Raw genomic sequence first — 17,936 nt, forward strand, 5'->3', positions numbered from 1 at the left:
CCCCTCCCCTTTCAGCATTCCAAAGGGAACATTTCCCTCACAACATCCTGGTTCATCCTGCAATCATTTCTAACATCCCTACCTCATTCCCACTATCTTCTCATGCAAGAACAGGAGGTGAAAAATCTGCCCTATTCCATCCTTTCTTCCAATAATCCAAGGACCCAAGTGTGAAGAAGTGAATTACTTTTACATCTTTCAAACTCACTATAAGGTAAGTGATGATGACTTGTTTCAACAATGAAGAGGTAAAGCACAAGTTGGAAGTTTAATTTGTGGGTCATTTATGGAGCAGTCTGCAAGCTGAATGGAATGAAATTCTAAGTATACAGGAGTAGCAAATGAGACTATTTATGGCCTTCCAAATGAAACTTGGAGGTCACAGTTTCAGATCACAAAAATTGCCTTTATCTTTGGAGATGCTTTTTGGAAATGAATCTAGTCCTGTCGTCTTCAACTCCTCGTCTTGACCTGTCTTTTGTCCTTTTGATTGTCTTGTTTTTTTTAGTGTACCATCAGCCCTGTCAATGCTCAATCAGGACTATCTTCCATTGAAACTAGCAGCAAGAGTAGACTATTTGGCCCTTTGAGCTTCATCAATCAATGTGACTATAGCTGAGTATCCCTAGAGTATCCACTATAGGGATCCACATCAACTTTCTGAAGAGTGTCCCACCCAGACCCAACCCCTGCCCTATAACCCAACATTTCCCATAGCTAACCCACCCAGCTGGTACCTCCCTGGACACAATTTAGCATGACCAATTCACCTAATCTGTACAACTTTGGAATGTGGGAGGAAACCGGAGCATCCAAAGGAAACCCACACAGTCACGGGAACAATGTGCAAACTCCACACAAACAGTTGCCCGAGTGTAGAATTGAACCCAGGTCTCTGACACTATAAGGCACCAGTGTTAACCACTGAGCCACCATTCTGCCCCTTCTCAAGGCCATATTCCCACTTACTCTCCATAACCCTTGATGCTTATCCAGGCTATCACAGACCTATCACACTTGCTCCTCATCAACACTTTCTTGTTTCTCTGCTCACTTGTGTCTTTGTTTACCCAACTTCAATGAAAGGTTAACAGCCTGAAATCCATTACTCTCTCCACAGATGCTGCTTGACCAGCTGAGTGCTTTCTGCATTTTGTGTTTCTTGAAAAAAAACATCAGAACAAATTAATCCATTTTTATCATGTTGGTGCTTGTGGGGACCTTAAGGAGTGCGAATTGCAGTTGTACAGATTGCTGCCCTGGACAGAGTAATGTGTGGATATGACTGGAGTACATTGTACCTTGGACTACATATTTTTTGAACTAGACCACATTTTCTGTACTACAATGACAATATGTAAAGCAGGAGCCATTGCGTTCTGTGATGGTATATGTTACCTACCAAGTAATGAAGTAATAATGTACAAGTTCAGAATTAGAAAAAAACAGTTTGAGCCTTTTTCATGGTGAGAGTTGTGCTTTTTACTACATTTATAAGAAAATAAGATGATGCCTAAACATTTCTTTTAAATCACTCAGTCTGGATGATATTGATGGAGTCACCATTGTTTGTACAGTAGTGTACGAATGGATACTGAAGTTAATCAAAACAAAATTGGGGTATGTTGGGAAGGAAGTTATTGATTTACTATCACCCATTTTGCATTGTTGTTTCAAAGAAACTTGCCTCCAGTATAGTCAAGTCTGTAATCTAACAGAACATTTCGGGAGATAAGCTGTATAGCAACAACATTCTGTCTCCTCAAAACCTATTTTCATATGCAGAGCCATTAGTTACTGAGGCTATCTGAGCCAATGATTCAGTCTCCACTGCCAAGCAAGTTTAAGTCTAGTCCTCTGCATTGCAGTCTATTTTCAAACTTGGCAAAGAAGTGGTAACTTAGCTGTTTATTATGTGTCTAATAATTGAATAAAGAATATTTCAATGCACAGGTCCTCCCCAGGTACTGCCACACGAAGCAATACAAGTGTGGCAGTGCTGGGCCTGAGATTATCGCAGCAGGCCTAGGCTGGGGAGTGTGTGCTAATGCCATGTTAAGCTATGCGTGGCATTATGTAATCAGTTAATTAAGAACAACATTGCATGGGGTGCACTCTGTGTGATCAGTTTGCCGAGTATTTGTGTTAGTGAAGCACTGTTGTTCTGGTATGAGCTCCACTGGATGTTTCAGGGAAAGAGGAACATAACATCAAATTCGAGCCAAGCTTGCCAATGCTATTTGTGTTCTGGAGACCTCAGTCATGTCCCACTCGTAATCCGCAGCTGGTATTCTCCACATCTTAACAGGAAGGCGCAAATGGAGAAAAATGCTAGAGGCCCTTATTGGAGCGGGTGGGGCTAAATAAGGGCACCACATTTACACAGGGCTATTCTGCTTTAGACACCTTGCGGGTGCAAGAGAGAAAGTGCATCGACCTTCATTGTGGAGGGTGGGTGCTCGACAGTGGGGGTGTGAGAGGATGCACTGCTTCGAATTGGAGCCACAGTATGCAGCAGCTTCTGGTGGGTATGTAGTGCCCTAAAAACCAAACACCTTGTTTTATGACGCCAAGCCTACTACCTCAACAATAACCGGGGTGGGGCGACAAACAAGCAGGCCCACATACTGCCCCTTACTTCCGAGAGCTCCTGTCCAGCTACGTTTCCTTGCGGTAGTAGAAATTATCACAAAATTAAAGAGAAATAGTTGTTACAGGTGAAAGCAATACCATCTGGTGGCTCATTATAAAACTGTACAGGCTGTATTAGCCAAAACCATTAAAAAACCCAGTCTAATGCCAGCTTCCATCTCTTGGACTTGGATGTTTCAAGTGACCATCCAAGCAATTTCTTTTTAATGGCAAGAGGGTTACTGCTGCTATTGCAGGCAGTGTTTTCTAGAAACTCTGGATGAAAACATTTCTCCTTAAGTCTGCTCTAATTTTTCAACTAATTACTTGATGCTTACAGCCCCGCGTTAATGATGTTCTGGTTAAGTCCTACCTATCATGCAAAGATGTGCGGGTCAGGTGAATTGGCCATGCTAAATTGCCCATAGTGTTAGGTAAGGGGTATGGGTAGGGGTATGGGTGGGTTGCGCTTCGGCGGGTCGGTGTGGACTTGTTGGGCCGAAGGGCCTGTTTCCACACTGTAAGTAATCTAATCATGCCATCTTGGCCCTTTATCATTTTATTCACCATTATGCAACACAACTCCTGCACCCACCTGCCCCACAACACCTCCCCCCCATCCCACCCCTGTCACCCCCCCCCCCTCCTTTGGGTGGTAATAAAAGTGCACTGATTGGAGAAAGGAGAACAAGATGAAGTTTTGGGTGCCTTGTCATGTACTCCTGTTCTTATCAAGTCCTCAGTTAATCTGCTGTGATAGAGCCAGCTTTGAAGGATATCTTGCAGAGCAATGGTAATGACCCTACCTCAGATCCAGGTTCAAGTCTCACCTACCATGGAAACGCATCATAACAAACAGATTGAAAACAAATTCATGTAAAGCTAGCCTCATACTCAACATGCAAAACCTTGACCACTGTGGTTACCAGCTCCTCCTTCACATTTCTGACTGATGCAACATTTAGATTGAAATAGAGACAGAGCATGCATATGTATGTTGTCCCAGGTAATGATGCTTCCCTCTGGGTGCACCAACTTACAAAATAAACACTAACATCTGTACGCTAAAAGAAATCAAACATTCTGTAAAGATGCAATGATTGAATGTAAGCTGAGGATCAGCATAATTACTAACATTTAATACTATTGTCTGGTGCAATTTAAATTTCTCATTCAAAACAGATACTCAAACCAATGGTTGGAATGTTTTAGTCCTGATGTATTTGGATCTGCTTTAAAATCCCACAAATGCAGGAGAGCTGAAACAATGACACAAAATGTTGAATACCCACAGCAGTCGGTCTCTTCACTCAGAGGCACAGATTGATCTGCGTGGTTCTTTGATTTTTCTTTGTTTTCAGCTTTAACTTGTGAGATGTTATATTCCAAAATCATTTCTGATTTAAACTTTGTAACTACTGCTTGGGAAGACTTGCAGGCATAAACAATTTCACATTTACTTGGAGGACAAAATAGAACAATCTTATAATTATGTTAGTATCCAAATTTGTAAGTTTCTCTTTACAATTTCAGTTTTACCGTCTGAGGATTCTTCGAACTTCACCATAAATTATTTTGCCTTGTATTAACTTGGGACACTGATAGTCTCTAATCCTAACTCTGCGTGCCATTTAGAATTTTTATCCTTCACTCAAAGTCCTGAATTTGCAGAGTCAGAAAAATTTCCAATTCTGAGCAGCCAACTCAGGACAAAGTGCTGTCATGTTCAGAAGACAACAAATGCTGGAGATCAAAGTCAGTCAGGCAGCGTTCATGAAGAGAGAGCAAACTAACTTCAGCTCTGGTGCAGAGTCCAAACGTTAGCTTATTCTCTCTCCATGGTTGCTGCTTGAGCTGCTGTGATCTCCAGTATTTGTTGTTCTGAGTACAGATTCCAGCGTCAGCAGCAATTTACTCCAAATTGCGCAACGGTCAGATTTTGGTTGAGCGGGCAATGATGTTGACAGGAGTCCATCGCTTCAGAAACAGTGCTGACGGAGCCAAAACGAATGCCAGCTACAGAGGTGGGAGTTGTTCTGGAGCTTGGAAAAAAAAGAATAAAATAGAAAGTGGCCCTCTAGTTCTGACTCTCACAGCTTACAAATAGAAATATTCCTCAATGATAACCCTTGCCACCTCTTGCAACTATCCCAGAACCTCCAACATTCTTTATCCATTCTAATCCAACCTATGTATCTGTACCTACACCCTCATAGCCTGTCTGCCAAATTAAGTCTCCTATCCACACTTCATAGTTCCATAGTCTTAGGGAGGCAATGGCCTAGTGGCATTATCACTAGACTATTAATCCAGAAACTCAGCTAATGTTCTAGAATCCCAGGTTCAAATTCTGAGATGGCAGCCAGTGGAATTCAATCACAAATCTGGAGTTAAGAGTCTAATAATGACCATAAGTCCATTTCTGAGTATCAGAAAAACTTATCTGGATCACTAATGCCCTTCAGGGAAGGAAATCTGCCATCCTTGCCTGGTCTGGCCTACATGTGACTCCGGACTCACAGCAATGTGACTGATTCTTAATGGCCTTTTGGGGATGTATAAAGTGATGTTGTTGTTGAATGAATAAAAAAATGCCAACCCATGGTCCCCTGTTTGACATTATATCTACTATACCAATTCACCCAGTATCTATCATGGTGTGTGGAATTTCCAATTTCCTCTTCAAGGCCAGAGGGAATTAGGAAATCCCTGTAGAAACTTTACTCCATGCCTTTAAAAACTAACGCCCCCACTTTCACTTCCGGGTCAGAAGCACAGAGATGGGACATTTCCTGCCTCTGAAAGGAAGGAAGGTGCCCTGGGAGGTTGGATTTCCATTCTGAGTTTACTATGTGGGCCAGACAGCTATCGAGCAACAGCAGAGACTGCTGGTTACGAATGTAGCCTGGGCATAAGGCCTGCCTTTGTGTACGAGAAAGCAACTAAGAAAAGCACCCTGCATATATTCTCAGAAGGTGATTACTTTTGTTCTTTTGTTATCCTGTCACTCCTTAGTCTCTTATGCTCTAGTGGAAAAAGTCTCAGTTTATCCAGCCTCTCAAACCTTCCATTCTCAGTAACATCCTTGCAAATCATTTCTGAACCCTCTACACTTTAATAATGTCCTTCCTATAACAGGACAGCCAGAACCACATACAGTACTCAGTTTCTGAGTACTGTATATGGGGTTACAAGGAGTTACAGGATTTCTAAGATATCCCTGAACCTCATAAACCTAATTTAATCTTCAGTTAGTCCTGCACCTGAAGCAGGAAAAAAATGTTAACTCCGTTGTTCTAAGCAGAGCAAAGAATTTCCTTAATCTTTCAGTATAACCAAACTCTCCCACCACTGGGATGATTATAGTAAATCTCCCTCTCCCGATGCCTAAATCCTTTTAAAAATGTGGTTCCCAAAATGCAACATTACCTGAGGTCTAGTCACTGATTTATAAAAGTTAAAAAAGGTTACATCCCTATGAAAACAACATCTCTGTTTACAAATTGACTATATCCTTTTGGATGTAGGTTTGCTTACTGAGTAGACGGTTCATTTCCAGACATTTCGTTACCCTACTAGGTAACATCATCAGTGGGCCTCAGGCGAAGCACTGCTGAAAATTCCTTCTTTCTATTTATAGCTTTGGGTTGGTGATGTCATTTCCTGTGGTGAAGTAACTTCCTGTTCCTTTTCTCAGGGGGTGGTAGCTGGGGGTTACCTCAATGTGTTTGGTGATAGAGTTCCGGTTGGAATGCCATGCTTCTAGGAATTCTCGTGCGTGTCTTTGTTTGGCTTGTCCTAGGATGGATGTGTTTTCCCAGTCAGTTTGTGTCCTTCTTCATCCGTACGTGAGGATACTAGTGAGAGAGGGTCGGTCTTTTTTTTGCTAGTTGGTGTTCATGTATCCTGGTGGCTGGTTTTCTGCCTGTTTGTCCAATGTAGTGTTTGTTACAGTCCTTAGATGGTATTTTATAAATGACATTAGTTTTGCTTGTTGTCTGTATAGGATCTTTCAAGTTCATTAGCTGCTGTTTTAGTGTGTTGGTGGGTTTGTGAGCTACCATGATGCCAAGAGGGGTGGGAGAGAGCAAACCTACATCCAAAACCTCAACCTGAGCTACAAATCTTCTCAAAACTTGCTGAATATATCCTTCCTCAAATGTCCAGTTCTAAGATTTGAGATTAGGCACCCATCCCTACTCTCACCGTATTTCACTGCTCTTGTATACCCCCACCTCTAAATAATACCTTGCGCATTCCCATCCATAAAGATTATATTTGCCTTTCTGTGTAGTTTCTTCCAAACGGCATTACTTCACACTTGTGCACATTAAATTGTAGATGCCAAATGTTTATCTGTTGCACTACATCCTTTTGAAGTCTCTTACAATCTTGTTCAATTCTGACTAAAATATCAAGACCTTTTGATCACTATATGCTTTGAAGATACTCTCCATATTCCATTGCAGATCATTCAGATATTACAAAGTCAACCCTTGCAGGACGGGGGTGTGGGGTCCCCCACTACATATACTACTTTTCTCCAGCTCATAAACTTCAAGTTACCACAAATCTCTGCATCCTCAATCTCCTTGCCATTTAAATGTCCAAATTAACACTATTCCATCTGGTTCAATTTTCTGATTAAATGTGTTTGAAAGCTCACATATACAACAGCGACTGCATGACCTTCATCAATCCACTCTGTTACTTCATTGAGGAGCTCAATCAAGTTAGTCAGACATTTATTGCCTTACACAAATCTATACTGGATGGCCCATATTAATCCCTGCTATTCCAAGTCAGAACTAGCTTAGTCCTTGCCAAAGATCTCCAGGAGTTTTCCCACCAAATAACTTAGATTGACAGTTTGCCAGAGAACAAATGCACTACAGTGCAACAATCCTGATGGCTGAGATTTGTATATTTGATAGAGTGCGTAAGCAGATTTTAAGTACACAATTCTGTGGTTAATCTGAATGTTGAATATTTACAAACTAGTCTCTAAGAAAATATTTAGACAGGTAATAATTTCACGCTAAGATACTGCTTTGCTGTACGCAAGCGTTTAGCTGAAAATCCAATCGTGAACTCTCAGACTTATTGTTAATCCTTGAAACATCTGTTCTGTTCAGCCATAGGCAGCTGCTTCTAATTATTAGAAATAATCTACTGGCCATTAAAAAACAATCAGGTATGCAAAATGCAGCCGGCAAAACAATATCATTATCATATGTAAAATGCTAATTAGCAGAGCAACCTGTCACATTTGTTTAAAGTATCAAGAATAAATTTGTTAATTGGTATAAATCAGCAGAAACTATTTTAATGATTTTTTCCATGATAGATTTCACTGCCACTGGGGGCAGAGTCCTTGGATATATTTAAGGCAGAGATAGATGGATTCTTGATCAGTTGGGGAATCAAAGGTTACAGGAAAAATGCAGGAAAGTAGTCATGGGGAATGTTGGATCAGCTATGATACTATTGAATGGTGAAGCAGTTTAATGGGCAGAATGGCCTCCTCCTGTTCCTATTTCCTATGATCTTTTGGTACTATGGACTCCGAATCAAAAGCTTTTTCCTGGAGTGTCGGAGGCTGAGGGGTGGCCATATGGAGGTTTATAAACTCATGAGTGGCATGGATAGTGTGGGTAGCCAAGATCTTTTTCCCAGGGTAGGGGACTCAAAAATTAGAGGACATAGGTTTAAGGTGAGAGGGGAAGGACATAAAAGAGACCTAAGGGGCAATTTTTTCATGCAAAGTGTGGTGCTTTTATAGAATAAATTGCCAGAAGAAGTGGTGGAGGCTGGTACAATTGCAACATTCAAAAAGCGTCTGGATGGGTATATGAAAAGGAAGGGCTATGGGCCAAGGCAGACAAATGGAACTACATGAATTTAGGATATTTGGTCCACAAGGACAAGTTGGACTAAAGGGTCTGTTTCTGTGCTAGACATCTCTATGACTCTAAACTGCACTGGTTTGTGATGAAAATGAAGGCATTGTTAAAGGTCTGATTATTTAGAAGGGAAGGGATAATATACTTCATGCCTGTGTCGCTGTATCTTATCCATGTGTCACCCTTCAGTCAATGTAAAAGATCATATACGAATAAGGAAAGATCAGCACCTATGTGGGCAAGTCAGCATCACTCCTTTGACCACAAGTATCTGACGGCTGTTTGAAGAACATTGTTGTGTGAAGATGAGCTGCTGTGTTCGCCTATACAACAACAGTGACATCATCAGTCATCTGTCAGCACCCTTTTTAAATGAGCTGAACTGGCAGTTTGCAGCAGGCTGATAAACAGCATTGAGATGAAAGATGAGTTAAATGAATCGAATGTATGTGGTGTTGGAATCAATTGGAAATATTTTCCTGGACATTGGGAGAGTCCCCAGACCTGTCTACAAACACTGCCACAGCATCTACAAGAGCAGGCAGATAGTTTAATTTGCATTGTGTGAAGGATGGCTTCTCTTTCAATATCAAAATGTCATTTGTTCTACCGGGGCTGCTTCAGAATGTTGTCATTCCAGTGGCTTTCAGATGCACCATCGCCACTAAAATTATCAGGATGCAAAATCCTTTGAAAATACAATATATTTACAAAACAAATCATCTCACTGTTGTTAAAATGATTTGCATGATGTCAAATTAATGTAGAGCTTTACTGGCAATGTGAGCTAACAGCTGAAATCTGGCATGAGGTTTCAGCTGCACTGATCCGGGGTGTTATCGTTCTGTCATGTTCAAATTCTTATCTAGATGCAGATTGAATTCTGTGGATCTTTGATTCAAAGTGCAGGAGATCTCCTGCTATGGAGATATCAAGTGGCCAGTTGCCACATCCTTTATGACCATTAGACATGGGAGCAGAAGGAGGCCATTCAGTCCATTAGGTCTGCTCTGGCATTCAATGGGATCATTGCTGATCTCATAATCCAAAATTCCACTTTCCCGCCTTTTCCTCGTGATCCATGATTCCCTTATTGATTGAACAACTGTCTGTCTCAGCCTTGAAATTACCGAATGACTTAGCCTCTACAGTCCTCTGGGGTAAAGTATTCCACAAATTCACTGTCCAATAAGAAAATAAATCCTTAGCATCTCAGTCTTAAATGATAGACCCTCATACTGAGATTACGCACTCTGGCCCGAGAATCTCCCAGAAAGGAGACCAGCCTTTCTGCATCTACCACGCCAAGCCACAGAAGAATCTTTTATGTCTCAATAACGCCACTCTACAATCTTCTAAACTGCACTGAGATCTGTCCTTCTACCTCAAGACATGCTAATCCTGGGTTTATGCAAAGGAAGTCCTGAATTAACTGCTTTCAGTCAAGAGGTAGTTTAACATGCAAGATTGGTCAGCTTTGGTTCATGACAGAAACTATGACACAAAAACAGGGCACTGACCCAGAAACTCTGTGCTGATGTTTATATCGACATGAATCTCCTCCATTACTTCACCAAGTCTTATCAACATTGTGACCAAGACCATTAGACCATAGATATAGAATTTGGCCAGTTGGCTTATCAAGTTTGCTTTGCTATTTGATTATGGCTGATACATTTCTCAACCCATTCTCCTGTTCATAACCCTTGATCCCATTACTAATCAAGACCCCTATCTATCTCTGTCCTAAAGACACTCAATGACTTGGTCTCCACAGCCTAATGCTTCAATGAGTTCCACAGAGAATTGAAGGAAATCTTCCTCATCTCAGTTCGAAAGGATTGTCCATTGACTCTGAGGCTGTGCCCTCAGGTCCAAGTCTCTCCTACTGGTGGAAATATTTTCTCCATATCTACAATACCCAGACCTGCCTGTATATATAAGTTTCAATCAGATCCCCACTCATGCTTCTAAACCCAACTGAGTACAGGCCCAGAGTCTTCATCTGTTCCTTATGTGACGAGCGCTTTGTCTGAGAAATAATCTTGTAAGCCTCCTCTGATGCCATCCACTATCAGCACACCCTTCCTTAGATACCGGATCCAAAATTGCTCATGATATTCCAAACATGGTCTGATCAGAACCTCATACAGCTTCAACAGTACAACTCTACTCTTGTATTCTAGCCCTTTTAAAATGAATGCTAATGTTGCATTTGCCTTCCGAACTGTCAACTGAATCTGCAAGTTAACCTTAAGAGAATCCTAAACTAAGACTCACACATCCCTTTCTGCTTTGGATTTCAGAAGCCTTTGCCTGTTTAGAAAATAGTCTTTGCCTCAAATTTTAAAAAAAGTGCGTATTTCCCACATTGTATTCAGCTATTGCTTTTTGCCCACTCACCCTGTGTGTCAAGTACTTTTGCAACCTCTTCACCTTCTCAACACAACCTGTTCCTCCTCCTATCTTGGTGCAATCTGCAAAATTAGCACAATGCCCTCCATTGCTTCATCCAGATTGTGGTTGAAAACCTGAGCCCTGTGGAACTCCACCAGGCTGTCATTCTGTAAAAAAAATCCCTTTATCTCCACTCTCTGCCCTCTGTCAGTCTAGTCAATTTTCTATTTATGCCAGTGCCTTGTCCCTAAAACTATGCCATCTTATCGTATTGAGCAGCCTCCTGTGCGACTTGTCAAAGGCCTTCTGAAAATTCAAATAGATTATGAGCTCTCCTTTGTCTGTCTTGCTTGTTACTTCTTCAAAGATTTGTAACAGATTTGTCAGGCATGGCTTCCCCTTGATGAAGCCATGCTGACTCAGCCCTTTTTTACCAAGCACTTCTAAGTACTCCACAATCTCATCCTAAATAATGGATTCTAAAATTATGTCAACAACTGATGTAGCTAGCCTATATTATCCTGTCTTCTGCTTCCCTCCACTCTTAAAAAGGGATGTTACATTTGATAATTTCCAGTCCTTTTGGCACCCGCCCTGACTCCAGTGATCCATGAAAGATCACCATCAGTGCCTCCACAACCTCCTCAGCTATCTTCTTCAGAACTCTGGGAAGGTAGTCCATCTGGTCTGTGTGATTTATCCACCTTCAGACCTTACAGCTTTCCCAACACCTTCTCCTTAGTGATGGCCACTGCACTCACCTCTGCCATCTGACTCTCTTGAAGTTCTGGTATGCGGCTGATATCGTCCACTCCGAAAACTGATGCAAAGTATCTATTCAGTTCCTCCAACATTTCTTTGTTCCCCAATACAACTTCTCCACCCTCATTTTCCTACGGTCCAATATCCACTCTTATGTTCTTTCTTACCTGTTGTATGTTTACAAAAAAAACTGTTGCAATCTTCTTTCATATTACTAGCTACATTGTCCTCCTATTTCATCTTTTTCTCTGCTTATTGCCTTTTTAGTTTTCCTCTGGTGGTTTTTAAAGGGTTCCAAATCCTCTGTCTTACCACTGATCTTCATCACATTTGATGCTTTTTCTTTTGTTCTTTGGTGTCGCTGACTTGCCTTGTCAGCCACAGTTGCCTCACCCTCCTCTTAGTATGTTCCTTCTTTCTTTGGAAGAAGTTCTGCTGTGCCTTCCAAATTACCCCCCGAAACCCCTGTCATTGCTGTTGATTGTCTTCCTTGCTATGATCTCCTTCCAAACAACTCTGGCCATTCCTCCCTCATGTCGTTGTGCAGACCTTTACTCATCTGTAATACCATTACATCTAATTCTAGCTTCTCCCTCTCAAATTGCAGGGTGAATTCTACTATATTGTGGTCAGTGCCACCAAGAGGTTCCTCCACTGCTTCATTCCACATCACCAAATCTAGAATTACCAGTTCCCTTGTGAGCTCTACCACAACTGCTTCAAAAAACATCTTGTAGACAATCCATGAATTACTTTCCTTGAGATTTACTAGAACCTGATTTTCCGAGTTCACTTGCACATTAAAGTCTCCCATGATTATTGTAATAGTGTCTTTCCTAATCCAATTTACTTTCTTCTCCACATCCTGACTACTGCTACGAGGCCTGTACATATCTCCCATTAAGATATTTTTTGCTTTTGTGGCTCCTCAACTTTACACTTCTGACTCCATGTCACTTCTTGTTATCAATTTAATTCAATTTCTTACTAAAAGGCAAGCTCATTCCCTCTGCCAATCAGCCTGTCCTTTCCATAGGATGTGTTTCATTGGATATTTAGTCCCTGCCCTGATTCCCTTGTAGTCACTTCTCTGTGATATACACATTCTACATGCCAATTTCAATCTACACTACAAGGTAACATACCTTGTTTCGTATACTGCATCATTTAAGTACAACACCCTCAGTCCTGTAGTGACTGTTCGTCTTCCTTATCTGCTGTGTCTGACGTTAGATTCCTGACTCTTTCTTTACTCTCTGTCCTATTAATTACTTTGGAAACTTTAATAACCTTTGCTGAGCCCATTCCACCACCCACCACGCCCCCCCACCAACCCCACACCCCGCAAACCCCTTAACCTTTTCCATAATTTCCCATGCAACTGAACCCACCTCCCCACTCTTTAGTTTAAAGCCTTAAAAGGGTTTAGCAGGGATGTCTGTGATCAAATAAAACTGGCAAACAGGTGATATGTTACTTAAGGGATAACTGGTTGAGCACTTGACGAAGTGTCAAGGGAACATGGGGAACAAGTAATCAGTGTTGTTGGAGTTTTGTGCTGTGAATGGAAATAAAACTCTGACTATAAGAGTATATATCTGGGCTCTTTCTAACCAACATTTGGTCAACAAACTCATCCATCTATTTCTTTAGCTATGCATAAATCCATGCAAGGGAAAACTTGATAATTATTGAGAGAAATGAAATAGAATGATGATAGGATTAGATGAAGAAAATATTAAATAAGCACTGGTATAGACCGATAGTTAGGTCAAATGACTTGTTTCTGGTCTGTATGTTCTCTGCAAGATAATCCCTTCTCCCTAATGCATTGATCAAGCATTCCCTTATACACATCTCGGCATTCTCTGAAATTCATTCACGTTACAAAGATTAAGGAGAACAAATCATTCAAGGTTTCCATTGCTTAGTTAGCTCCTGATGAAAAGTGCATGTTTTTAGGTGTTGGATAAGGACAACGACATGATCTTGTGAAATCTCATTGCCTAGGGCAACATGTGGAAAGGACTTAGATGAGTGATCTGTACATCTGGGTTGCCTTTGTCAGTCTCTCTACTGAAGATATAGCAAAGAGCAATATTGCTCATCATCCTATATAGAACAGCTGTATAGGATGATGAGCAATCATTGACCAAAGGGTCGTTTAAAGGCATTGCCTCTCTAAAGATGTATCCTATGCTGAAGCAAATCAAAACACATGAAATCTACAGGATGTCCTGACAAGCCTGCTGCTCACAATTTTCACTTACACTTTTCCAGTTTGAGATGTGACATGTCACTGCATATGAAGACAAATGCAGTGTGTCATCTGACATTTCACCACTTGCTATTTCTGCCTGACGCTATGACAGCCAATGAATTCTAAAAGGAATGGAAGCTTCAATAAAATCTGAGGATCTTACCAGAGTTGAACATTGCACCTGACTTGAAACACAATTATACATTTTGTTTGATCTGCATATGTAAGTGAAAGAGCCAGATGGTTAAATCACACACCTGTAGAATGGGGGTCCGTGCCAATAATTACCAGCATACACTCTATAGCTGTGGAAAACTTGGGTTTGATATAGTTCTGGGATTTTATTCATGTGGGATCCAACCTCAATCAAGCCAAACAACTGGACCAAAGTTTCCCAAGGTTTCAGGGTCAAATAAACAAAAGTGTTCCAAGAAAATGAGAGAAAAAAGGTTTTCTTTAAACTCCCTTGATGTTTCTCTCAGATTTTGTCTACAGTACTGTCCATTAGATAAATGCTTAATCCCTGAAGACTCAAGGGCAACCCTGGAGAGTTTGCTGCCAATTTTAAAAGGGTGGAACATCAATTTAGTCAATAAAAGTCCCAAACCGAGATATAAGTTGAGATATATCATATTGCCATATCTTATAGAAATATAGATATATATTTAACCTAATCTGAAGATATCAATCAATGGCCAAACAACTGACTAGGTGTACAGTCCAACAATATGGGAAGTGAAACTCGGCTCTCACTTGCCTAGCACCATCAATACTCAGGGTAATAATATTATACACAGCTATTTCTGGAATACCTGATTCTACACATGTTAGATGTCTTACTAGGATACTAACCCTTACTAGATCTTCATCAGATGTGAAAGGATACAACTGTGAGCATGGCTACCAAGGTCTTTATGAAAGTCTCCTATCACCTTGAAAACCTCTACTGCTCATCTCTTAATCTTCTCAGTTACAAGGAGAACAATCAAACATTTCTCGCCTCAAAACTCTTATCCCTCATATTTCTTGGTGAATCTCTTCCGTAACCTCACCAATGTCTTTCTTGAGCTGTGATGCCAAATTATCCACAAGACCCCAGCCTACGCCGAACTGAGGTTTTCACATAGTCTCATTGTTTTTGTATTCTGTGAATTTATTTATAAACCCATAGGCATTTTTATCACTTTATCAACTTGCCCTGCCATGTTTAAGGTTTTATGTGTTTTTAAAATTTTATTAATTGTTCACAGGATATAGGCATCACTGTCAACCAGAGTTGGGAGTGTGGTGCTGGAAAAGCACACCAGGTCATCCGAGGAGCAGGAGAATCGACGTTTCAGACATAAGCCCTTCATCAGTGGTTTTGCAGCACCACACTCTCGACTCTGATCTCCAGCATCTGCAATCCTCACTTTCTCCCATCAATGTCATCCAGCATTTATTGCCCATCCCTAACTGTTTTTTAATTAGATTACTTACAGTGTGGAAACAGGCCCTTCGGCCCAACAAGTCCACACCGATCCTCTGAAAAGCAACCCACCCAGACCCATTCCCCTATATTTACCCCTTCACCTAACACTACGGCCAATTTGGTATGGCCAATTCACCCAACCTGCACATTTTTGGATTGTGGGAGGCAACTGGAGCACCCGGAGGAAACCCACGGGGAGAAGGTGCAAACTCTACACAGACAGTTTCCTGAGGCAGGAATTGAACCCGGGTCTGTAGTGTTGTGAAGCAGCAGTGCTAACCACTGTGCCACTGTGCCATGTTCTTGAGAAAGTGGTATTGAACAGTCTTCTTGAATCTTGACAGTTCATGGGCTTCATCCACAGAGCTTTGAGGAAAGTGTTCCAGAATTTTGACCAAGACCTTACTGCTCACCCGCACGTTTAAAATTCTTGGAATTCCCCCATCAGTCCTCTTAACGTCCCTTAGTTTTCTGCAATGAACTTCATCAGCCATCTCTCTACCCACTTCTCTATCATGTTAGTGTCTTTTTTTTATTAATTTACATGACGTGGATGTCATTGACTGGGCCAGCATTTATTACCCATTCCTAATTAAACTTGAGAAGGTGGTAGTGAGCTGCCTTCTTGAATGGATGCAGTCCACTTGGTGAAGATACATCTACCAGGCATCCTGAAGAAACCTATGTCAATCCTCATCACAAACTACCTTTTTCTCAAGTGCCAATTTTTTTTTTTGCAGATTCCATACTGATGCCCCTTACACTTGAGTGCAGATCATTTAAGAAAAAAATTGCCAAGTGTAGTAAACCCCAACACAGACCACTGGAGAAAAAATACTACCAAATTACCTTCCTGTATGACAAAAAAATTTGGTCCACCATTACCCCTCCTCTTCTACCACTGGACCAGTTCTGTATTAATCTCATCACTTTCTCATTTGTATTGTGGACATCTATTATCTTGCTAATAGGTAGCCTGCAAGGCACTTAGGAATAACATAGTTAAAAATCACACAACACCAGGTTATAGTCCAACAGGTTTAATTGGAAGCACACTAGCTTTCGGAGCGACGCTCCTTCATCAGGTGATTGTGGAGGGCTCGATCGTAACAGTGGCTCGATCGTAGAATACAGTGATAGTTTCACATCTGTATTCTACCAGATGAAAGGCTTAACAGACAATCAATTTTTCAATGTATAATTTCAGTTACATCACACTGCAAATTTTTGCTATAAATCGTGTGTTATGATTGAGCCCTCCACAATCACCTGATGAAGGAGCGTCGCTCCGAAAGCTAGTGTGCTTCCAATTAAACCTGTTGGATTATAACCTGGTATTGTGTGATTTTTAACTATGTTAAAAACCTTTGATTCAAAGTTTTTATGTTTTTTTTAAAATCAGTTGACATGTGCTAATTAATTGATTGTTTTGCTTTGGAAACCTCTCCAGTTTGACTCACTGATGCTGTGTAATGCCAAGGTATCCTGAACAAAATGTAACAATTTAAACATAGCAGTTGGAAGGTTGTGCGGAGAAGTGGGAGTTAGCGAGGAACAGCACGAGAGAAGCTGTAACAATTTCTTGCTTAAAATCAAGATACATCAATATACAAAAAAATGTTTTTGTCTTTGCATAATGGACAAGAAGTCGAAAAAATGTAAATAGGCTATTGGGAAATTTCTCATAATAGTCAATCAGACAACTTGTAAGAATTCGCATTTGAAATTATTGGCAATTTTATTTCATTCAAAACATTTTTTAAATTAACTCCAGTGCTGTAGGAGTTAAATTGAAATTTCCATTCTTTAATACAGCATTTTATCTGTAACTCTGTCTGAATGTTCAGGCTTCCCTTTCTGCAATCTTACCTTGACCTCTGAGATTGAATTGTGCATTTTCTAAAAATAACCGCAGAAGGTGAAAGATTTATTCATTTGAGCTTTTAGCATCTTCTGCAGCCTGAAGCATAAAAGGCAAGGTGGCCATTATATCAACACAAATGACACTCTGTATGGTGGTGCTGCCGCATAAATAAAGAGAATTCTGAGACCGATATACATTTCATTGGGAATGGCATTCCTTTGACAAAGCGAAGAATTGGACACTGCGATCAATATGGAACTCTGAGCGTGAACATTGTTCCAAGATTGAGTCGGTGGAACAGGTTCATTTAGGAAAGAACAATGAGGCAAATTCTGACATTTAAAATTCTGAAGTCACAAAGTGAGGCCCACATGCCTTTCACGTGTTTTGAACAAATCTGGTGTCTGAGAGAAAATATGTAAAAATACTGCAATGCAATACAAATTACTTCTAATTTACAGAATCAGGCCATTTGATTCAATTGGTTAGTGCCAGAGCTTAAGACCCACTCATAACCTGCACTTTGGAAGGTGCTGACATGAATAACTTGGAGAAAGTGAGGACTGTGGATGCTGGAGAACAGAGTCAAAAAATGTGGCGCTACAAAAAGCACAGCAGGTCAGGCAGCATCCGAGGGGCAGGAATTTG

The sequence above is a fragment of the Hemiscyllium ocellatum genome, chromosome 6 (assembly GCF_020745735.1).
Source record: "Hemiscyllium ocellatum isolate sHemOce1 chromosome 6, sHemOce1.pat.X.cur, whole genome shotgun sequence".
NCBI classification, from domain to species: domain Eukaryota; kingdom Metazoa; phylum Chordata; class Chondrichthyes; order Orectolobiformes; family Hemiscylliidae; genus Hemiscyllium; species Hemiscyllium ocellatum.